General features: G+C 42.8%; 1 pseudogene; it reads right to left on the reverse strand.

Moving 5' to 3' along the window:
* Positions 1–4,620: 4,620 nt before the first annotated feature.
* Positions 4,621–5,452, reverse strand: LOC119057179 (60S ribosomal protein L5-like; annotated as a pseudogene).
* Positions 5,453–24,275: the final 18,823 nt, after the last annotated feature.

The following is a 24,275-nucleotide window of genomic DNA, read 5'->3' on the forward strand; positions in this document are numbered from 1 at the left end:
CTTCAATCTTTTTACAGATTTCCTGCTGAAGGTACATGTGACAGAACAATAAATTTTCAGCAGAAATTGATGGGAGAATAGACACTGTAAAGTGCCTGAAAGACTTTGCAAAAGGTCCCAATTAGCAGAATGCAGCTAACACCTCAAAAAAGTAAAATAAAATAATAGATGTTGCAGTGGGCATGAATCTTGCTCGTAGTGCCGGGCTGCTGGCCGATTGCCTGGGGAGAGTGGTGGTGAGGCCTTGCCAGCTGGCTGATCCTCATGCCTATAAAGGATGTGGTCAGCTTACACCTTGGCAAACTATGATTTTGATGGAAATCTTAGAGGTCGGCAGACGTCCTCCCTAGTAAAATACGTAAGATCAGGTCATTGCTTTTATTTGAATGAAAAAAAATCTTGATGGCCAAAATTAATAGGACCAAGTTGGTGCTCTGGTCCGAATGAGAGTTCATGACTGATTCAGAATAGATAAATATCCTGAAGGAGACCAGGATGTAACTGAAGGCAGCACATTCAGCTAATCCCCAGATTAAAGCAGTCGTGCCTCCCAGGCAAACCTATGGGCTCACCTACAACTGAGCATCTTCCCACAGGGTCCATGCAACCACCACTGTCTTTCAAACTCTGAGCCCCAAAGCCGCCACTCTCCTGTCCTCTTCTGTACACTTGCATTCGACTGTGTGTAGTTGTTTTGTTTGTTTTATGCAGAAATGAACACAGGGGTCAGGTGTAAAACATCCGAAGAGCCCCACAATGGCCAGCTTCGTGCTTTCACATGGAGGCCCTCAGTAAGGAAAGAACTTGCCAGACAGCTTCTATATGCCAGAATCCACACTGAAAATCATAGCCACTTACAAACTGTTCTTTAAAATTGCCAAAATTCCTCTCAGTCTCCAAAATGGGTTTATTTTTTGAAATTTGTTAAAAACTGAGTCTAGTATTTATTTTTTAAAACAAGCATGCAAAACTAGCCAGAAAGAAATACCATGAACAAATTTAAAAGACAAATACAGACTGGACAAAGCATTTGCAAGACTGACAAAGGGTCAATATTCTTACTATACAAATGTGGACTAAGGACATTGTCTGGGAATTTACAAGTGAGAAATGACCAATAATACTAAAGCATTTCCAACCTTACTAGTAACTGAAGAATACAGGCAGCAGCAGGACACCTCTTTCCATCTGTGAGATAAAGTAAAACCAGAGTCCTCCTGCAGGAGAGTCACCTGATACTTTCCTACCCTGCCCTTGGCAATGCAAAATGAAGCCACCTTCCTGGTGGTAAATTACCTTCCTGGAAGGTAAATTGTCAATATGTATTCAAAGGTTTAAATATATGACCTGCAGAAATTCATCCCAAAAAAACAATTAGACAAGTGTATAAAGATGTAGATACAACCAAACTGGAAGAGCCTACATGTTGAACAACAGAGGATTAATGAAGTGAGCTAAACTATTGCAGTACATCCATATTATTATGCTGCCATTAATTGGTAAAATTGATATCTATTAATTGGAATAGAAAGACATTCCCAACATATTAAGGAAAAAAGCAGTCCACAGAAAAGTATGGCTAACTTTTTGAAAATCATATATAGATATAGATATAGATATAGATATATTTACTGTATACACATGTTTATATATATTTATATACAGACTTACATAGATATGTACATACACAGGAACATATATGTTTACATCTGCACAATGACCATGATTTATGTCCTTCTCAGAGTTGTTTTCATGTGAAAGGATTCATTGAGCTTAGCTTTCTAATAATAAATATGAAGATTTTGCTCAAATAGGCTTATAAAGTTTTAAAAAGCAAAGGTTTAATTGAGCCGACAGAGGTTTGGACATATGGAAGAGTAGATGAGAGGATTTGAAAGAGAACTTTTACTAATGCTTTCATGATTAATGGTGAACGCACTAATTGTTTTTCCTTGCCAGAGACCAGGCTAGCTTAGGTTTTCAGACTTAAATAATAGTGAATTTAAAATGTGGGTACATACATATTCACATAGGAATGGAGAGGTCGGGTTATATTAAATCTAATGTCCTCCATGATTTAGGTGTACTGCATTACAAGCATATACAGGCAACCCTTTACACACACTTAATTGGATCTTGCAGAATTGTTGTAAATTGGAAGCGGATTGTACAATTTCAAATATATGGAAGAGGGAAGATCGATGGGAATGAGAAGTATAATATTATAACAGTAGGTGAGAAAAAACTGCCTTAATACCCTCTTAGTCTCTGTTTCCCTTTCCTCAGCTTCAGTTACCTGCAGTCAACCACAGCCTGAACATATGAAGTGGAAATTTCCAGAAATAAACAATTCATTAGTTTTAAATTGCATTCCAGTCTGAGCAGCGTGATGAAATCGCATGAGTCCCACTCTGTCCTGTCCAGAACTCAATCACGTCCGCGCTCCTGCTGCTTAGCCACTGAGTAGCCTTCTTAGTTACGGGATTGACTTGCAGGACTGCAGTGCTTGTGTTCCGGTCACCCTTGTTTTACTTAACGACGGCCCCAAAGTGCGAGAGTAGTGATGCAGACAATCTGGATATGTCAAAGAGCAGCTGCAAAGTGCTTGTTACCTATTGTCCAAAAGTCAGTGACAGCCTAACGGCAGGTCCCAATGCCTATGTCACTCGCCTCCCTTCGTCTCTCATCACGTAAGCGTTTTCTCTTCTCTGCTCATCACAGGAAGAAGGGTGAGCAGAGGCAACTAGATGTTTTGAGAAAAACCACACTCGCTTAAGTTTTATTACAGAATATTATTATAACTGTTCTACCTTATTTTTAGTTACTGTTCACTTCTCATTGCCCCTAATGGAGAAATCAGACAATATCACAGGTGTATGTGTGTGTGTGTGTGCGTGTGTGTAGCAAAAGAACATCGTATATTCAAGGTCCAGTGTTATCTGTGGCTTCAGGCATCCACTGGGGGTCTCTGCATGTATCGCAGAGGGTAAGGAGACTACTCTGTAAGGAAGTTTAAAAATAAGAATTCTTGTTTTAATACTATAGAAATTAGTTGGGGGGGAATAGTTTAAAATTACTAAAGTCAAACTTAGTAAATCAAATTAGCATTAATGTGTGTGATTATGTGATTGAGAAAAGATGGACTGAAACACTAGCTGTCTTTTCAAGACTATTGGTTGTAGAATCAATTAGGGTTCATTATTAACTATATTAACAGAAAATTAGCCTTTACGAGCTCCTAAAAATATGAGGTTTTTATAATAGACTGTGGTCCCTTATCAACATATGTAACTTGAAAGCTTATAAACCAGCTCCCTTTCCAGAACTAAAGTAGATTAGATGATCAATTAATGGCTAAAATATTATTATATCTCTTTTTAATATTTCTTGTCAAAAACTTAAATATTCCTGATTCAACTTGTGTTTCTATTTGAGCAATATAATTTGATCATAATTGGTTTCATTTCGATTGTCTTTACATTTTGGGTACTTATTATCTTTTCTCTGACCCCCTGGGAATGCTAAGTACCAATTTTTGCTATTTAGCAAGTCAGCGAGGAGCTTCCCACTGAGTGCCTTAATTATTGTTAATTGAATATTGTAAATGGCTTTTCAGGATCACCATCTTGGCAAGCCACCTAGCATTTTTCTCAGCAAAAGTTAAAAACACCAAGAATCCCTTCTACCTTTTTCTATACAGTCATGAAGTCAAGCATCAGCAGTAACTGGTTTCGATTAAAATTAGTCTCATCTTTTTTAAATGTCATATCACATATATACGTCATATGGCTCTTGGGACATGGTGGCCGCTCAGTGAATATTAAAGGATAGCTGTCGTTTTAAACAAAATGATCCCCAGGCCCAGTCTGAGTGGGAACACCCCGTTTGCTTCCCAAGCTCCCACAGTGCAGTTCCTCTAGCAAGGCTGGCCTGGTACTCCAGGGCAGAGCTCTTCCATTGTCATGCTCCCGGACCAAGCTTCCTAGGACTGTTTGCTATTCCATAATCCAAAGAAGAAGAAAAAAAGTAAATAAAGAGCTTTAAAAGATCTGAGAATGTCAGAAATGCCACAGGCAAAAAAAAAAACTGGAGAGTGGAAAAATCACTGAGCCAGCCTTCCTGTGTACTTCTTGCCTTATAATGCATAATAAAAAAGAAATGAGAAATTTATGATCTGTTTTTTCAGCTTTCAAACTATGTCTCCAAGTTTTTTCTTTTTATTGAATTTTTTTGGGGTGACACTGGTTAACAAAATTACACAGGTTTCAGGCACATAATTCCATCCACATCATCTGTGCACTGTGTCATGAGTTCACTGCTCCAAGTCAAGCATTTCCGTGGTTCCAATTTCAGAGGGAACTGGAGGCTAAAGCTTCAATGGAATAAAGTTGTGTTGGAAGTTGGTTTCAGCTACATAAAATCTGGCCTTTTTAAATTATTTTTCTTGCTTGATCAATAAAATCTCAACCACTGTTATGAAATCAGGACCAGAAGAAGCCTTGAGACATAACCTAGGGTCTCCTTTCTTATCATGGTGTCTCCATAAATTATTTTTCTGGCTGCCTGGTCAAGTTTATTATTGTCTTTATATGAAAAATCTTCATAGAAAATTGTGGTGTTTTATGAACTCTGAGCAGCCAGTTCCTGAGTCCTGAGGAAGGTAACCTTCTTCTGAGCTACGCAATCTTCCTTTTGGGCAAGAGGCACTTTGGGATGGTTCTACCTTTTCTTTTTAACTTATTTCTTAGGCTTCTTCTCTTAAATTGTCTCGTATAGCAGCATAAGCTTTCTTACTCCTCTCCCCCATCATGTCTACAGTTACATTGTTCTTTATGTATCTAGAGATTTGTTTCTTGTGGGCATAATCTTGCTCCATTAGGAAACATACATGATCTGCAATGTTCTGACCCATGATGTGCTTCCCATGTAAATCTGCATTGAATTCCTCGCTTTCTGAATCAAAACCAGGGAATCATTGGGCATTGACAGGGAGAGACAGGCCTCTATCCACTGCTCCCTTCAAGGCTTGCAAAAGTATATTTCCAAAGAGCAGGTGAAGGCACCAGGTTGACCATCAGTGCTTTCCCCATTGCATTCATCTTCAGTCACCTGCACTTGGCCTTCACAGATCCTGTCCGTGCCAAACCTATTGAGAAGATTGTAGGCCAGTATCAGACCAGCACGATCAGCATAATTTGTCAGGCTGACCTTCACACCATACTTTGGGAGTTCATGAGCATAAGCTACACAAACTATTATATCTCCTTCTGTACAAGCATAAGAAATCTGTCAAATGATGTTTTTATTTGTTACACAAACTATTATCCTGTATTTGGGTACTTATTTGGATTACCAAGTGTTTCGGGCATAGTAATCAATTTTACCCTGTTGTCATTTTCTGAATGTCACTGTAGAAGTAGGCCTTATTCTTGATAACTTTAACAAACTCCATCCTGTGGAAGGGAGACCCGAGTCCACAGCTCACCATAGACCCGAAGGCCCAGCTCTGGGTGGGGTGGAAGGAGCAAGGAGTTCTATATGTTATTTTTAAAAGGATGGGGAATCTGTTTATTTGGAGGCACAGGCTTCCACAGGCTTGGCTAGTAAACTGCTCAAATATAAATGATATTTTCTGCTAGGGCTTTTCCCTGAACTTGTCACTTGGCTTCAGGTTTAGATACAAATTCAAGGCCAACTTTTAATAATTTCCCAAGGTTGAGTGTTACACACTACGTGGTGATAATTTTGCCCCTGGCTTTTTATTTTTATTTTTAGAAATAGGAAAACAAAAACTTGCCTACTTTTCTTAATTATTTGATCCTTGTATATCAGGCCTAGATTGTAAGTCACCTCAAATGTTTTGTGACAAGATAGGTCAGACTGAATAAATTATTGAATAAATAAAATAATAAAGCATTCCCTCAAGCTGTAGTTTAAGAGCGCTTGGCTAGTTCTGAAGAACAGCCAGTTATCATCACATGTTAACAGAGACAGCAAAGCCTGCCCAGGCCCCAGCCCTTTCGGATGAGAAATGCCCTGATCGTGTTGTTTTACCCTCCATCCTTCATTTGCTCAGAGGAATTGGACCAGTGGCAGGCTTCCAACTGAGGGCAACCATTGCACTGGCCAGATGATGGCCTATATATGACCTGGCACCAACAGGTGACCTGCTTCAAGCAGATTGAGTCTCCTGAGAAGTTAAAGTATAGCTAGAAGGCACTAATTAGTATGAGGAAGCTGAAACTAAGTCTTGATTAGAGGGGAGCCAGAGAGACCATAGTACTAGATTCGAGCTAGTTATGAGACAGGAGATACTATGATGAGGTCAAGAAACCGGTCAGGAGAGAAGAGAGGACCAGTCGGGTGGCTCGTAGACACAGCTGGGGAGCACAGCTGGACCCAGAGCTGCGCTTTTCCTAGGAGTTTCTGCTTCTAGTCCACGCACATCCTGCTGGTAAACCTCCCATTTTTTCCAGGAAAACTTGACAGAACCTTTGTTGTTTGTGGCCAAGAGTCTCAACATGTGTCAAAGCACTTTTTTTTCTTCCTGTGTTCACTCAGTTACAAAGTTTATACTTGACTACTTTGGGCTTTTCCATTTTTCCAATAAGAGTTTAAAATAGTCTCATAGAGAGACATCTAAGAGCAGAACTTTAACAGAAACTAAACAGAAATAGTTTATTATTATTCCCATTTACTTGTCTTCAAATAAATACTGTATTTTAAAATTCTAAATATTTATGGAAGAAGATTCCCTAACTTCCTCCAATGACTTGCTTAATTTTCTCACAAAGAGTAGATGGAACTCATCTGCCATGAGGCCTCACCATCTGATATTTGCACATACTGGGGTTGTCTCCTCTTTCTTCTAGTTGCTGTGGGTAGAATATCTGGCTTTTCCACTTGACTTCTGGCTGAGACACGCACCCTGGCTCCGCTCAATCCATTCTTGGGTGAGTGGTTTCCTTCCCTAGGGCCCAGTCCCCCCCACGAGGGGCCTGTGTCTCTGCAGGGAACAGGAGTGGCCTATCAGCCTGTTTCTATATGTGAGGAAGCTGAACATTTTTTACTTTAAACATGTTAAACAGACATACGTTGCTGTAGAAAGATCCAGAACTTCTGGTCATTCCACGGTCTACAAGGGAAGACTGGTGATGAGCTTGATGGAGATGTAGGTCCTACAGGGCTTCTGCTGTGTGAGCCACTGCCCTTCATTCAGCAGAACCACCTCAAACTTGAAGAAATAGATAATGCTACTCATTGTCATTACTTTTGTGCTCTTTGGGCCTACACTATCTGCCGCATGCAGTCCCTAACTTGAACTAATTCATGAATTTTTCAATGTCTACTTTCTTTTGGGGTCATCTTAACAACAATGTGGACGGTACAGAAAATCAAATCAGTTGTGTGCATAAATCCAATTTACACTGAAAATATCAGAAGGAGTTTTCAATCTGAATATGCATGGATGTTGCAAGGAAAGTAATTGAGTCACGGTCTCATACATGTCGGCTGTCATTGATTCCCAGTCACTGGTGGCTAGATTTGCCACATATTCTTTCATGGCAGGGCCTAATTATTCTTAACCTTATGAACTTTTAACACCTCCTCCCCTGAGAGGCTGTGAACGTCTCCCGTACTTGCTGTGGGAGACCCCTGGCAGCGTAAGGGCTCTCATGCATGGACAGCACTCCCCTTCCCAGACCTCCCGCCTGTCTGTGTCCCAGAATGCTCTCATTCTACAGCTGGATGTCCTCCTTTCAGGTCCAGCCCCCAAGGCCCAGATTAAGTCTCCTCTTTTTCCTGAATTCTTCTCTGGCTTTCCCTGTTTCTCTGTTCTCCAATTCTTCTGAACATTTACAACAGGGGTGTCAAACTCATTTTCACCTGGGGCCACATCAGCCTCACAGTTGCCTTTAAAGGGCTGAAATAATTTTAGGACTGTATAAATGTAACCACTCCCTAACTGTTACAGAGTTGAAATTACATTCAGCCCTTTGATGTGGCCCCCAAAGAAAATGAGTTTGCCATCCCTGATTTACAGTTTTAGCCATTCATACCATCTCAACGTTTTAGTATATACTGCAGTGGATTACTTCCTGCTGCAGTGGATTAGCTGGTCAGCCCTGAACCACATCACAAACTTTGACATGGATCTGGGACCACGGCCTTTACTGTGACTTTGTGCTGCACACATCTTGTCTGAGCATCATCCTGATACCAATTATGTATGTGCAGGTTGATCCACTTCAACTCTGTTTTCTTTGCACATGATGAAGCACAGTCACCATTATTTCTTCTGCAAGGAAAGCTAGATGGATACAAACCTTTGAATTATTACTCTATAAAATGACTTTTATTCCCCCAGGAGCTGCCATTGCAGGAGGGCAGGCTGGAGAGAGAGGGCAGCTTCCTAATTAATTCTTCATATGCTTGCTTCATTAAGTTGTTCTAAGGGAATGCTCAGATGCTCTGACATACTATATTCAAGCCTACGTGTAAAAATCCCATTCAAAAGTGAAGCCTAAATGATAGTTTAAATTATCCTTCTGAGAGCGGACAATTGAGTGCTAACCATAGTAAGATCAGCCATTGTCACTGCTGTGGTGTCATCGTCACTCCCCTCCTCCCTAAGTCACAGGGACGAAAGAGCAGTCCCAATTCAAAAGTGGCCTATAAACATTTGAGTTGAACTGTTATTAGAACACATTTTTATTCTCAATTTTTACATAGTCTGGGTGTCAAAGATGCAAAATGACTTTTACCATGCGCTTCAACAGCTCCATGACTTTTGACAATTAACACTACTCTGGCATTTGCTCAGAATCAGTAGGTTTGAGCTTGAAAAGCAAGTCCTATAAAGCCTGGCTAATTTCTCCTAAGCCCCAGGACTGGAAATAGGTTGCGGCCACCAGGGTTTTCACATGACTCAACTCCTCTCCGAGCTCTCTTCGCCGAAGCAAAGCATTTGGTATACAATCCAGTCAATCCCTTCAAAGGAGATTATGAATGGGAATGGGCTTTGTAAGTGTCCCCTTCCCTGTGGAAGCTTAGGTCTAATAGCAGTGATCGGAAAATAGCATAGACAGTTGCTGTCATTGAGCCAGTCCATTGGACTCTAGGACAAAGGACATTCCAAAGCTTCAGCTTCTCAATGGGGAAAGGGAGGCAGACATTCCACCTAGTGGCCCTGGAGGCAGAGCAGAGGGTCTGAACAAGTCACTGAAACCAGCTGCAGGATGAGGAGAATGGGAAAGGAGGGGCAGGGCAGTAGCCACATTCAATGAGGAAGAGAGCAGATGCTGAAGACCCAGAGGCGGGAAGCACAAGGTCTGAACTGGATTGGCCACTGCAGCTTTGCTCTGGGGAAATCTCTTTTGAAGCCTTATAGCCCCACTGGCCCTGGGGCACATCTGCCATTGTTAAGAGAGCACAGTTCAAAAGGACTGTCTTCACCCAGACACCAGAAACTGAAAAATACAGTAAACTTAAAAAATGGAGTAAGAGGCCTTGAATTCATGTTCTATACAGTGAGGGGCTGAAGGTGATTCTTGAGGGCCAACATCTCTCTTTTTTCCCAACACGTTCGGGGATGTCAGGTTGGTGCCTTGAAACTGGCTGTTATTGGAATCATTATACCACAGAAACTGGCAAACAATACAACTCAGCATTGTAGGATTTGCCCCCCTGCAGCAAGTCACCACTACCTGTGTCAGCCATTGGAATCGGGTAAATTTTGTGACTTCTCCAAACCATGAGTGAGATACCTATTTCACAGGGGTACTGATGTAAATGACAACTTCGGAGTTCTCTGTAAATTGAAAAGGTTCTATAAGTGATCATTTTTGTTATTTGAAATAAAATGTTAAATATAACATTTTAACATTTACTAAAGTTCAAGCATGTATATGATACAGACCAAGATTTCAGAAAGCACGAATTTAGGAAGCAGCTTACTAGTATCAATCAAAACCACTATATGCAAGTTACAAAACTCTGACTCATATTGGCTTCAACGGTAAAGTAAGTTCATTGTCACCTAGAGTAAAAAGGCCAGAGAAAGCCAGCTTAATTCAGCTAGCTTAACCCAGGGACGAGGCTGAATCCAGCAGCTCAGATGATGCCACCGTAGAACAGGATGACCATATGTCCCTGTTTACCCAGGATAGCCCAGTTTATTCATCCTGTCTGGTTGGGCACCCAATTTGCCCTGTTTCATTCTCAGAGTTGTCCTAGTTTACAAGATAAATGATATGTTTACTTAATCAGGGTGTGCTCTCTCTCATCAGTTTTTTGTGACGGGATTTATCCTCTAGTATCATGATACATTTCCTTTCACCCACTCCCAGTTGTTCCAGCCTCTTCTTCCCTGTGGTAGCAAAATGTCTGCAGTAGCTACAGACCTCACACCCTGACACAGCTCAACGCAGTGGGACAGAAAATCACCTCCACTGGACAAGGGCTGGGACTCACTGTCTCTCGCTGGTCTGACATAGGCCACACGACTGTTTTTGAAGCATTCATTTGGGAACACAGATTAGCTGCTGGACTTAGTCAGTCATGTTTACACCTAGAGTAGGCATGAGACAAGTCCACACAAATCATGCAGCTGAGAATGAGGATGGGTGAATTCTCCCAAGGAACAACAACAATAAGTATTGGCCCCAGTGGGTGAGTGGATCCCCAAGAATGATCGACACTGCAGAGCAATAGTAGTGCTGGAGTAGGAATCAGCTGGCCGAGCTTGCAGCTTTGCCACTAACTAGTGCCGGGGTGATGGCAAACCCTCACATGCTCTGGGCCTCTGCTTCCTGTTAGCTAAACTAAGGAGGTAGGACCAGAGCATTTCAAGGGTTCTGTTTCATTCTCTGTATTTAAGTTATGGCTATCTTTTTCATTTGTCTTCAGGGTTATCAAATCCAGGTTTATGTCCTTAACTGATTTTTCTCACTGGGGTTAAACAGACCTCAGCTTGGCTTTCTTCCTAAGGCTAGAAGCCCTCCGGCTCTGGTGGCGGTCTGAAACGTTGTGCAATGAGTCAGTCACAGCCCGTAACTAGCTAACTTTCCCCACAGTTTACAGCTTGTGTCAGAGCTCAGGAAGATTTGCTTTTAGTTTTTTTCCCAGTGAACCAAACAAGTCATAAAAACAGATTTATACCATGGTTTTCTTATAGCTGCGTTTCATCCTGGGTTTCTTAAATCAAGAAATTGACTATCATAATGGCTGAATGAATAAAACACGGCAGTGATGAGTGACTGCCTTTAGCAAATGAGAGGGAGGCTTATTATTTAAATGTTCCTGGTTATATTAAGTGGAGCAAAAGGCTTGGAATCAAAAGTGAGAGAAATAGGCAGCCAAGTCAAAAATGCCACCACGCTGTAAATAAAACATGAAACTGGCTTAGAAAGAGAGAATTACATCGAAGTCAAACACTGGTATATAGTCCCTAATTGTGGGACGTCTGTAGAAGGCGACATGACACCTGTCAATTATCCACAGCAGCCCCGAAATGTAGATTACATGAATAATTCACCAATTCAGTGCCCTTTGTTGCTAGCCGTCTAAACCCTGTCCATAAAATAACGGCTGATAAGAAAGGAGGAAAAATATGTTTAAATTGCAAGAGCCCTGCAATGAAAAGAGCCCTCCCATGAAAATGTTTTAAAGGCAGTTTCATTATATACTGTGTTCCGGTTAGCACCAGTGGCTAAATAATTAACATGGAGCCTTTATCAGGTGTAACAAAGCGGGGGCTTGGGCTCTGGAAACTTTATATGTCCCAGGAGAGGCAGCATCAGAGGATCTTCAGTATCAGAAACATACTGGCACATGTATCATAATTTTTTCACCCCCCAAAACAGCATGCAATCCTTTGAGAAGGCCAAATCTAACTTTTGTTTTGGAATCATGGAATTATAGAATAATAAATTTGCAAGTTTACTTGGAGATAACCTACTCCATTGGTTCTTAGAAACAATGAAAACTGTTTTTCAAAGGCAATCTCATGTGAGAGCACACGGTATAAGACAGATAAAAGTGGGATGATTTTAGCTGACCCTGGGAGGGTGGTGAGGAGATGATGGAAGGTGGCCGGGACCTGCCTGCTCGGTAGCCCCCTCCCCCGCAGCTCAATTCCCAGCACGGCCACGCACCTGCAGGGATCTAACTGTCCTGTTTCACAGACAAGAGAACCGAGGCCCCTGAGAGACAAAGGGACTCACTGAAGTCCCAGAGCAAGTCGTCGGCAGAGCTGGGACTGGAAGCCAGACTGCGGCCGCCCTTACAACACACAACACATGTCCAACTGTAAGTACAGCTTGTCTACGTGCCTCATGAGTAGCCAGGATTGGGAGAAATACCAGTTCTGCAGCTCCCAGGACCTCACAAGTGAGCATGAGGAATGAAAACAACTGACTCTTTCATTTGTGGCCTGGGCCCCCGGCAGCCTGATACCTACACCCCCTACTTCCCCCAAGCCAGTATTGGCCACAGGGGCAGGGTCAGAGGTCATAAGCCAGGTGGAAGGTGGGGCCTTGGAATGCCCAGGGGACTGGGCAGGCAGCCATAGGTAACCAGAGCCAGCCATCTAATCCATCTGCTTCCCTGTGCTGCTGTAAGAAAAAGTGTCACTGGAGAGAGAACTACAGAGGTGGCTGATTGTAGGAGTGAATCCAGAAATACTGCAGAGAAAGACTTCCTCACCTCTACAAGACAGTTCATTCCTTGTAGCTTCCTTCCTTCATAATGAAGATTCCAGCAGACAAAGAGGAACAAAACAGAGGTTTTGGTTCATAGAGTTTAAAAAAAAACAACTTATTTCTCATTTTAGGCTTATTTAATGCTGCCAAGGTTTGGCTTGTTTTTAAGTTAGCAAAGAGGTTTCATTCCTGTGTAAACCCACCAGGTGCAAATATTTCGGCACAGGTTTTCTCTAGTGTTTGCTGTTGTCTCAACAGATACTATAGATAAGTTTTTTAGGAGTTTAACCTGTAGGAAAATGGTACTGGGAGAAGGAACCAAGTTTCTGATGCGAGTCAAAAGCAAATATAATTTGAAGTCTTTCTGAATATATCTCTTTGCAATCAGTCATCACCTTGGAAGGAACACATTATCATCAGTTACATATAGAAATAATAGCATGCTGTTGGTTTTACCGTGAAGAGCTGAGGATGAAAACTTTATGTGTTAACCATGGTCTTTCTGACTAGCGCGAACCAGGAGAAACTGGGCACCTTCATGCTATGGCCGCTTTGAGGCTGATTCTCTCAAAGCATATGTCACCGTGTCACTTTGACTGTGTGAGGACGGGGGAGTTTCTTTCAACAAATGGAGGCTATTATTAAATGAGTCAACGATTATCCAAACCAGTTAATGCTTGTTCCAATAATGCTTCAATGTCTCTCAGGAACAGCCTGGAGAGCTCTTCTCTAGTAAGAGCCTGGTGGGGCAAAAGCAGCTGAATGTGTAAGTCCAGCATATAGATGGACCCCTCCCCCCAGCCTCAGTCGCCTTATCTGCCTTTGAGTGCCCTGGTGATGAGAGCAGTGACTGTCTCATGGGATGGCTGCGAGCACTGTGGCTCCATCTCTGCCTCACAAAATCCTTGCCTCATTGGCTTGCTGTCTGGGTTCCCAGGAAGTTGGGGCTGAGACAAGCCTTCCACGTGAGTTCTTCATTGTGCATGTGACCCTAGGGAGCACGTGGAACGTGGAGGACCCGTGTGGGGAAAGAAGCAGACATCCTCAAGATGGCTACTGCTCGGGGTTGTCATTCTAGCAAATAAAACATGAAACACCCAGTTAACTTTGAATTTCAAATAAATAAAGAATGTTTTACTATAAGTATATACCATATAATATTTGAGACATACTTATAGTAAAAATTCTTTGTTGTTTCTCGGGAATTCAAAGTTAACTGGGAGTCCTATATTTTATCTGCAACTAAATGCTTGATCCTCTGGGACCGAGAAGCCATAGGAAATCTGCCTTGAGATGGAGCCGTCGGTCCCCTTCTCCCACTGGTCTAAGTGAATGGGCCCCTTGGTCGTAATTTCTTGAAGCTCTTCTGTGTGATGTGGGTCTGAGGTGTGTCCCCATTACACTCTGCAGTGTCAGTCAGAAGCCGAAGGCGAGGCGCTGGCAAGAGGGCCCTGCTGAGGCTGATGGGCGGCAGCAGTGGCTAGATACTTGACCATGAACTGTGTGCAGGAGGTGTCCGCACAGATGGGGAAGTGCCGTGACTGAGAGCACAAATCCTGGAGGAGGAGGCGTGGGTTTGAATCTCAGTTCTGCCACTTACTAAGCCAGGTTATCTAAAGTTGCCATGTCTCAGTTTCCTCATTTTAAAAATGGTGATAATAATCACACTCACATAGTGGGATTGTTATGAAGATGGAAAACAAATACAAAGTTCTCAGAATGGTCCTTGGGACATGCTAAGTGTTTGCTATCGCCCTGAGAATGGTAGATTTTAACCACTGTAGTTTGGCAGCTGGCATGGCTTACACACCTTGCAATTAACTGTGTTGCCAAATTTTGATTCACACCAAATATATGTTCTTTTATTCATAAACGAGGCTAAATGTTATCATCACCTTGTTCATCTGGTTGTTCTTCAGCACCGAGAATTATCATCTGCCTCCATTATGGTCTTTTATAGAATCAGGAGGGAAAGGTTTCTGGTGCCCTGTTGAATGTGCAGCCTTCCCGCGGAGCCAGCTGGATGCCCCGTCCATCCCAGCCTCACTCTCAGCCAGGTGCATCGCCCTCCACCCAGCACCACGGGACCGCTCAGCTTGACAGTGCCTGCTGACCCCGAGTTAACTAGAGGTACTGGTGGGTATTACAGACATAAACCTCGAGTACCGATCATAGTAGAAAATTGTGTGTCTCTCTGTATACAGAAACCTTTCTTAGTAAACAACTAAGACTAATAGTAAGTTTTTTTTCAGGCCTCTGAAACTTGCTTCTTTGCCCCAGTGTTCACTTCTCAATAACCACAAGTGGTCTGCCAGAAATTCTAAAACTTGAAACTGGGCCTCAAACACAAAATTGCTGAAAAGCACTTGCTTAAACCTCACTCAAGTAGTGCTTCCTCCACAAAACCATCCTCCGGCCCTCCCCAGAGGTAGAAGCTGGCCCCTCCACATTCCCGTCTGGCTGCCCTCAGCCCTCAGCCCTCGGCCTTCGCCCGACTGCAGTGCACCATCCCATGGGCTTGTTTGCGGCTGTTTTCCGGGGACTGATGAACCCCTTAAGGCAGAGCTGTGGATTTCCACCTTCACATCTCTAGCACGCAGCGTGTTTCTGGCGCAGGGTGGGAGCAGGCCTGGTTTATCCAGTGAGCTCAGTATGTACTATGCCTGGGACCCACAGTAATTTTTAGGGGTCTATGAAAATTTTTAATTTTTCTTAAAATTAGAAGAATAAAGAAACAGTTAGAGTAAAAGAAAATGTTTTAATTTTTCCTCACACCAGAAAAAAAGTGTTAGGGTTCTAAAATCTATTCAATTACCTTAATAGTTTTTTTGTTTGTTTTTGTTTTATTTTTTTAATGGAGGAAGGGGCCCAAAAAGACAAAAGTGCCTAGAGTGCACAAATGCCATAATGTGGTCCTGGTGTTGAAAGAATAAGTGAACAAGTGAGTAAATATGTAATGACTATTAAAAAGATGGTTTGCAAATGACATAGTGCCATGAAAATGTTGCTTATTATTAAAAGCTGACAATTTTATTGGTGTTGTAGAGTTCTCCAAATTGAAAGCTTTTTTAAACTCATAGTCATAATCTTTCTTCCTATGAAATAAAATCTTTCCGGGACTTTGTACACAGAATATTGTAGTGTGGACAGGAAGGGGCAATGAACGTGCAGAACGCACAGGCTCGGCCAGGCATGTGCGCTGTCCGGGAGGCTGACCGCTTACACACCGGCACACGGCCGCCCTGGAAGGGAGCCCCCTGGATGCAAGGCTGAGTTCCTGTAGAGGCAGAAGCAGAGTGGCTCTCACTTTTACAAAAAGAAATCCATGAGCCTTAACCTTTGTGTAATGAAGGTTCACTATCCTACACCCATGGCTTGCCTCTGAGAAAAGTGAACTCAAGTACTTGTGAGGTGATCTGGTGCTATATTCTATCCTTTGAGTTGGTTCGTGACAAATGAATCCTATCAGTTTCCTTCTTGGAAAATGTAAACTCAGGGGACACTGAGGCCCAGAATATCTTCGAAGGGATGCTGGGACTGTTCTGACCTGGAGACCACTCGAGGAGATGACACTCTGGGCTTCCTCACATTACTGAGAAGAATCTAGGTGCATCCATTTCTTGAAATCTTGAAGAACCAAACTAATGTGGAAAAGAATCATTACTTCCAAAATTTTCTCAGTAGAATTCTTTTAACATGTGAGTTCTCACAATGCATTACAATATGAGAGTACAAAATGACTATAGTGGTGAACTTAAGTAAAGGGGTGTTTTTACCTTTTCTTTCTAAGTTTTTAATAATATGGCTATACTAATCTTACAAGAGTAAAACAAACAAGAATTACATTTATGGAGCCCCAAGACCTGCCCTAAGCTCTTTACACATATTTTCATTCAAATATGAAAATACACATATGTTCATTCAAGGAAAAAAATTAAAAATGATGTGATTTGCTAAAGTCATTTTGCAGAACTATTAAGAAAGACATTATTTCACCTATAAATCAGCACAAAAGCAAAGTAAACCGTAATAAAAAGCTACCATGTTATTCTCTTCCTGTTCAGTTCATTAGTTATAGGCTCATAGGCTTGGCTTCTCCATGGTTCAGTCTTGCTTGACTTGGCGCAGAGAGAAGTTCTTACAAGAATAGACTCTGGGTAGAATGGTCATGATCGGGCTTCCCAGGAGATGGGCAGCCAAAGAGCAAGAGGAATAAAGATGTCTAGAAAATGGGGTAGTAGTTACCACCTCTGGAGTGTCTCTGGCAGTTCTAGGCAGCCATTCTAGGCATCTTATATCCATGAACAAATGTCTCATGATGGACAATGTGAGAGAAGGCTCCTGTGTGCCAAGCACTATTCTAGTGCTTTTGTGTTTATTAACCAACCTTCCCAGTGCATCAATAGGACAGGTAAGGGCACTGAAGCAGAAAGAGCTCAGTGACAAGATTACCCAGATGGTAAGGGATAGAGGTCTGGAACCCAAACTTGAAGCTACAGAGCCTAACATAAGGCTCGAAATAATTCCAAGAAGTAGGGACTTTCATTACCCTCTTTCGACTTTGTGAGAACATGTGGTTTAGAGAGGCCAGAAGACTTCCTTGAGCTTAACTTGTTAGTAAATAGCAGTGATGAGAAGTTTACCCAAGCAAACCAGGCCCCTGAGCCCACACACTGAAATCATTTCAGCACACGCAGTGCCTGTGTTCAGGAAGGCACTCCAGCCTGTTTCTTGAGAGCAGGCATAATAGTGTCAGAGAGACTGGTGAGCAGAGAAAGCAGGCCAGGGAAGGGGAGTCAGAAGAGGCTTTGGGGGTATGAAAGAAAGAGAAAGGGCGCCAGCTCTGTGCTTTACAGATCAGTAGTGGACCTAGGGCAGGCTTCCAAGACACAAATCAGAAAATGGATAAAGCAGAGAGATTTCACAGAGGCGCAGGGGGCAGAGAAAGGGGGACACTAGGAGAATAAAGAAAGAGAAGAAGGGGAACAAATTATAAAGAAGCCTGCAGTAAACAGGTCCTGGAAATTTCAGAACCACCAGCTCACGGAGGGCCAGCACTGGGTGGGTGAAGGGACAGCTCACCCACCACACGCCCAGCCCCTGCTGCTCTGTGCAGATGGTCCCATGCTGCCACATCAGGGTGCCACACACGTGAGTGAGGATTGTGAGACAAGGCTCTCGGGGCTTTGTTCACAATACAACATTGTATGGGCCTTGTACATGTGACTCAGTGTGTATTGTGTGTCTGGCTGAAAAAAAATTGCCCTTTCCTGCAAGTGCTAACATGTTGGCTGAGTTGAAATGAGTGCACACTTACATAAGAAATAAAAATACCTGGGGAGCAAGCCGTTTACCACCTTGCACGGGACATGTAGAATCCTGGGAGGAGAAGTGCCAGGTGGGTCCTTTGCCAACTGTGCGAATAGCTGTGGTTGGAGTGGGTGTTTTGTTTTGTGTTTACCCCAGGGTTTGGCTCAAAGTCCTGAATGCTGAGTGGGGCCCTTGAACGCTGCCTGACACCAAATTGCATTCTCTAATGCCATTCCTGTTAAACTTTGAAAAGGACTGGGTGACAATAAAGGGCAAAGGGGAAGAGTAATTAAAACTTATTTTATGTGAACACTTCATGTGCTAAGCCTGCAAGAAATAAAGTGTAATGTTTAAAAGAAGAGACTCTTGGACTGACCATTACTCCATTATGACTTAGCTGTGGGATTTTGAGAAGTTACTCAATGCCTCTGAGCCTTCATGTTCCCCACCTGTATAATGGGCATGACCATAGGAACCACCTCAGAGACCATGTGAGAACTGTACTAGATAATGCAGACAAATAGCTTATATGAGAGCCTGGCACGTAAGTGCCTAGCAAATGTTAGCTAGTATTACCATCTGTAAAATGAGACAAATAACCTCCTTGGATCCCTCTGAGGCTGAAACAAAAGGTTAGCAGGATGAGAGCTCTGAAAAGTCCTTAGCAATTTTATGCTATTCAATGTGGTATAGTAAAATCAATATGGGACATGGAGTTAGAAGTCTAGAAGGTCTGTAGATCTCTGTGTGTTCATCACATAAGGGATGGGTTAGTTAAGTCTCCTTTAATGTCTCTTTTAGCTCTCATGTTCTTGGACTCCAGGGTCGTTCATTCTCCTGCTTATCTACAGCAGGAGGGTGGGTTTGTGGCTATAACTCCCATTCCCTTTTGACCTGCTGGGGCCCTGGTTGATCCACATAAAAAAGGAAAGAAAAAAGAAAAGCACTCATGCATACCAGAGAAGCTGTCCCTGATACTTTAAGTGCAGAAAGGCAAATGAAGGCTGTAGCATACGTGTCCTGGAACTAGAATGTACTAATGTAATTCTCTTGCACAAGCACCCTGGAATAATTTTAAAAGTATAGATCTGTATATTGCAGGGATTATCTCTTAGGCAGGGTTAAGAAAAATTTCACTTTAGACTTTACACATTTCTGCATTGTTTGAACTTTATACTGTGAGCGTGCTTTATTTGATAATGATAATAATGGTAGTAAAGATGTAAATGAACTTCATACATATTCGCTGTAGAGAGTTTGAAGGGAAAAAAAAGAAAATAACTTATAACCTAACCCAGCCTAGAAATATTGCTATTAACATTCTAATTTCTACTCTTTTAGTCTTTTTTCTTTCTGTGCATATCACAAAGAAATATACATATTTATTTACAAAATGTAGTCATGTTGTCCATGCTGTCTTGTAATTAGCCTCACTTAACAACATATTCTTTATGTTTCCATGTCATTAAAGTTTCTTTTACAATCTACAGCATGATTTTAATGACTGCTTATTTTTCCATACTGTATGTGGCCAACCTTCTATTGCTGCACACTTTGGCTGTTCTTGGTTTTCCCCCACTGACAGGCTTTTGGAGAATAATGAAACGCTAAAATGTTTGGCTTGGTTTCTCTCTTTGGGTAGAGCCGGCTGCTCTGTCTTTTCTTCCTCCTCTTTGTATCCTTTAGCATTTGGGTGGAGGCCCAAAGGGTGGTGTGTGTTTAAGAAACTCAGCTAAAGAAACAAACTGATCACAAAGATCTCCAAACCTAGAGTGTTGGGAAAATGCTGAGCATTGTAATTGGCCTAATGTTGCTCCCGTGAGAGATGCCATCTCCCCAGGCCTCCAAAGTTCTGGCAGGGAATTTAACTTTTCTCATCCAGCGATGACAGATAAATATTCCTCACTTCAACGGTTATGTGCTGCCCCCAAAATGTTTCCCCCAGCCTGTCAAACACTGACTGGAAATGCCTACCAGCTCATCTTTGAAGATGGAAAAGCCTGCTGGCTGACATCAGCAAACTGGGACTGTGGGCGTTAGGTTTCATCCAAAAGATGGCCTTTTGGACCATGCTGGCCCCTGCTCCTTCAGCCAGACTGTTGGTCCAGTGGTGACTCAGGAAGGAATGCCACTGACGAGTGACGGGCATGCCAGGGAGTTACTCAGCACATGCCAACGAGTAACCTCATACGGTAATCAAACACGGGCCAATCTGCGAAGGTTTTGCGTAACAGCATATTTGGATTTGGGGCTTAGCTTTTAGAGCTTGAGTTTCACGTTTGCCTGAGCCTAGCCCCAGCTTCCCAGGGCCCCTCCTGTGTGCCCTGTCTCTGCTTGCAAGTGGAGAGGGCAATTCTTCCAAGAGCCAGAGCTTGGCTCTCCCCTCGAAGTAATGCAGGACTCTGCCAGGATCAGCTGTCTCATCTGTCTGCACTCGGCATTCGGGCCAGCACTACTTTTCTGTTCACCCTGTTTCTTACGCAGGTGATGAATGCCTCCTTAGCTGTTGGGACACTTCATAGTCATTCTTGGTATTGGCATGATTTTTGATGCACTTGTTGACTGAAATCTGCTGACATAAAATCCTATCCAGTCCTGGCTGTAGTAATTGGTCAAGCATTACTGCATCAGCTGGTACATGAGCTGTCCAGGAGCCTCAGAAGGGACAGAGAAGCTTACAAATTTGAAGGCCCCTTACCGCTGGATCTAGTCCTTCTCTTGAAGGCATTGTGAGAACTGAGAATTTGATGGATTTAATTTAGAATCCACATGGTGTGATATCACACAAATTTGCTATAGGATGGCAAAGCAAAAGGTCACTCATTGGTTTGATTCCTGGTCAGAGCACATGCCTGGGTTGCGGGTTTGGTCCCTGATCCAGATGTGTATGAAATGCAACCATCTCATATCGAGGTTTCTCTCTCTTTCTCCCTCCCCCCTTCTCTTTAGAAAATAACTAAATTGTACCCTACGAATGCAGTTGCAAATGCAGAGTGCCCGGGGTGGAGACACCAAGGGCTGCAGAGGCACTCGGCAGTAGCTGTGTCAGAGATCCAAGTCTTCCCCAGGAATAAGTTGATAAGGACTCAGTATTTAAACACAGTACTTTTTAAAAAGAGAAATGAATCCTTAATTAAAGATCCTGAAGAAAGCAACTGACATTCCAACACAGACCTGATAATAAAGCCTCATGGGGCATTCCCCAGTGCTCCAGAGAACACGTGAACAGTTAGGTGCCCCCAACCTTCCACCATTAGGTAAGGGTTACCACCAGTTCTTTTTCCCTTTCATTCATTTACTTTTCTGATTTCCGTTGTTTCGACTTTTTATTCTTTTTCAACTTTTCAGTTACGGTTGGCAAACAATATTATATGAGCTTCAGGAGTACAACATAGTGATTAGCATTTATAGATTAGCATTATAAAGTGACCACCACAGTAAGTGTAGCACCCACCCACCTGGCACCATACACAGTTGTTACAATATTATCAACTGTATTCCCTGTGCTGCACTTTACACCCTGTGACTGTCTTTATGACTGGCAATCTGTGCATCTGAATAAGAATAAAATGAAGGTTGTATCTGAACCCATTATAAAACGTGCTTATTACCAAGTATAGGTCCTGTCATTCTCAAATCAAAAACAAAACACAAAAAATACCTTTTCCTTCCAGAATGAAAGAGAATCCCTCCAACTGTTGTTAACTGTGGTATGTCTGAGCTGGGTAGAATCCTTACTGTGTCTCTAATTTTAACTGTGGATGACAAAAAGCAGGAGATGCCCAACTTAAGCAGCTATTAATACTCTTTATAACACTATATGTATATATATATAGCTGCAGGTCAAGGTCAATATGAAAGTAAAATTTCTTTCAAAGTAAGAACTATACTGCTTGTCTTTTACAATGCAAGAGCAAAGCACAGTAATTATTAATGCTTTATTGGTAGTTACAAGCCCCCCCCCACCCCAAATCTCAACAAGCTGAACCTATACTACCTATGGCCAACAGCATAAAGTGTTGCCTCCAGTGATAATAATGAAAGGAAAAAATAAGTTTGGGAAGTTCTCTGCAAACTTCATCAAAGAAATTAATTAACCCAAAGCCTTCAAATTATAAGGACAATTTTCGAAGGTTTGAGAGGTATTCAAAGAGCTATTTCTTTAACAGGAACTATGTGAAGATCACTTAAAAGTTTTAAAGTCGCACAATATGTGAGAACACTTCAGGCTCCCAAGTAAGGTCGTGGAAGGGTTGTAGAGGGAAAACCCAGATGTGTGGCCTCTGCTTCTGATTTCTGATGCTGGCGAGTTAGGAGCCATTCCCAGGAAGGACCCGATGGAGCAGAACAGTAGCACTGCCCTTGTAGGCCTCCAAGGATGGAGCAGTGCCTGGGTGACTTATGGGCTTCCCCTGCGGCCAAGGTTGTTCCCGGAGTTCGTCTTCTGAGGTTGGCAGGGACGTGGGTGCCCAAGGTCATCTCCCGGTCATGTCACTCCATGAGCAGCACTGTGAGGGTTTTCTCAAGGCAACCCAATTTCCCATCCCACACCTTCCATTTAACAAGACCCTACAAACCATGAGCACCTCTCGGGAACGAAGCACGGGGCCCACTCTACTATGTATCTGCTTTTTCTTGCACTTGATCTTCTAATTACTGGGCAATCACCTCCAATTCCAGAAGCCAATGCTTATTTTATTTTTCCAATCTGAAGATTATTAAGGAGTCAATTTTCTCTAGTCTGCTGCAAGACGAGCTTTCTCAACTCCTCCTCCTCAAAGAAATGAAGTTGTCAGATGAGTCCCGCTTGTAAGTTTATACACAACCTCACAAACAGCATATATGTGCATGGAGGCAGTATCCCCTCCCTCAGTAATGCTGTCTCCATGGATGTGTGTCAAGCGATGTACAGGTTGCCATGGTTATCATCTGCCTCATCGATAATGGGGGGAAAAGCACCCTCAGTGGGCATACTTCAATTTAGAGAAATCCCTGGGTACTTTTGAAGCATTGGGTCACAATGTGCCTTTTTTAAGTGTTGTCGATGACACCATGTTGGTTGGCGTTTTTTTTTTTTTTGAGAGTTGTGTATGCCTAGATCATTGTTTCTGCTCTCTTAGATGCCTAGGACTCGTTCGGATTGTCTGAGGTCAGTCACTTCACATGGGTGGGGGGAGGATGGACGTTACTGGGCAAATGTGGGAAAGGGACAAGGAAGGCAAGCTTAATTGTCTAAAAGTGCTGATCATTCTTAGTCTCCTCCTGGGTCCGCCACCTTCTGCTGTGCACCTTTTGGACTGTCTGTGCCCCGGTTTCCTCAACTGTAAGATTTGGATAATAACAGAGCCAAACTCTGCAAGTTGTGAGGTACTGTATAATGGGTTGCTATTTGTTGTGATTAGAGCAAAATCTGGTACATAAGTGCTCTCTAAACATCCCCCATCCTTATTAATATTTTGTCTATACGTAAGGAGTCTGGGCTGGGCCTTTGGAAGGAGAATAATCAGCGCCACCAGCACACCTCCTTGGGAAGAGTGTGTTGGGAACTGGGCCAAATGACACACCAGCATCCCCTCCCACATTTCCCACGATACCTCCTCCTCTTTACCCTTCACCTACTCTAAACCACAGATAACTGACTGCTCCCAGGGTAAATATATTGTAAAAGGGATGGGAACTATAAGTGAAAAGGTGTGACTTGGTGGACTTATGGAAGGGTGAGGATGAAAGGATGTTTCTAAAGCCCTCAAACCACACCCCAGATGTGGCTGCTTCATCTGCCTACCAGCGAAGCTGACTCTGGCAAGGAAGTCACCTGAGCTTTTCACTAATTGAGGTACTGCCCTCCCAAATCTTGCAATCTAAACGGGAGAACTTTGATCTGGAGTGATAATGAAACTGGTTAAGTAATTCAAGCCCAGCGGTGTTGACTGAGTAACACCCTGGCTCAGGTACCGGCATGAAGGTGCACACTCGGGTGCAACAAGACCTGCTGTTTGGCTTCAAGAACTTCACGGTTTATTGGAAGGGACCAGACACAGCAGATGGGGAAAGCATTTGTGAGTAAAAGGGAAAGAGAGGTGTGTTGACAAAAGACAACCGGAGGAGTTTGGAGAACAGAAACTTGAAAGGACTGGAGGTCTTTCAAAGGGGTAGTTTGTTCCCTGCCTGGAGGCTGAGGGACCAACTGCAGAGTGACTTAGCCCAGCCCTTTCTAGCCGGACAACTCACCGACTCACCGAACACTGCCGCAGGGGACTGGTC

This window comes from Artibeus jamaicensis, unplaced genomic scaffold, assembly GCF_021234435.1.
Source record: "Artibeus jamaicensis isolate MK-2021 breed Jamaican fruit bat unplaced genomic scaffold, CSHL_Jam_final scaffold_369, whole genome shotgun sequence".
In the NCBI taxonomy this organism is placed as follows: Eukaryota; Metazoa; Chordata; class Mammalia; order Chiroptera; family Phyllostomidae; genus Artibeus; species Artibeus jamaicensis.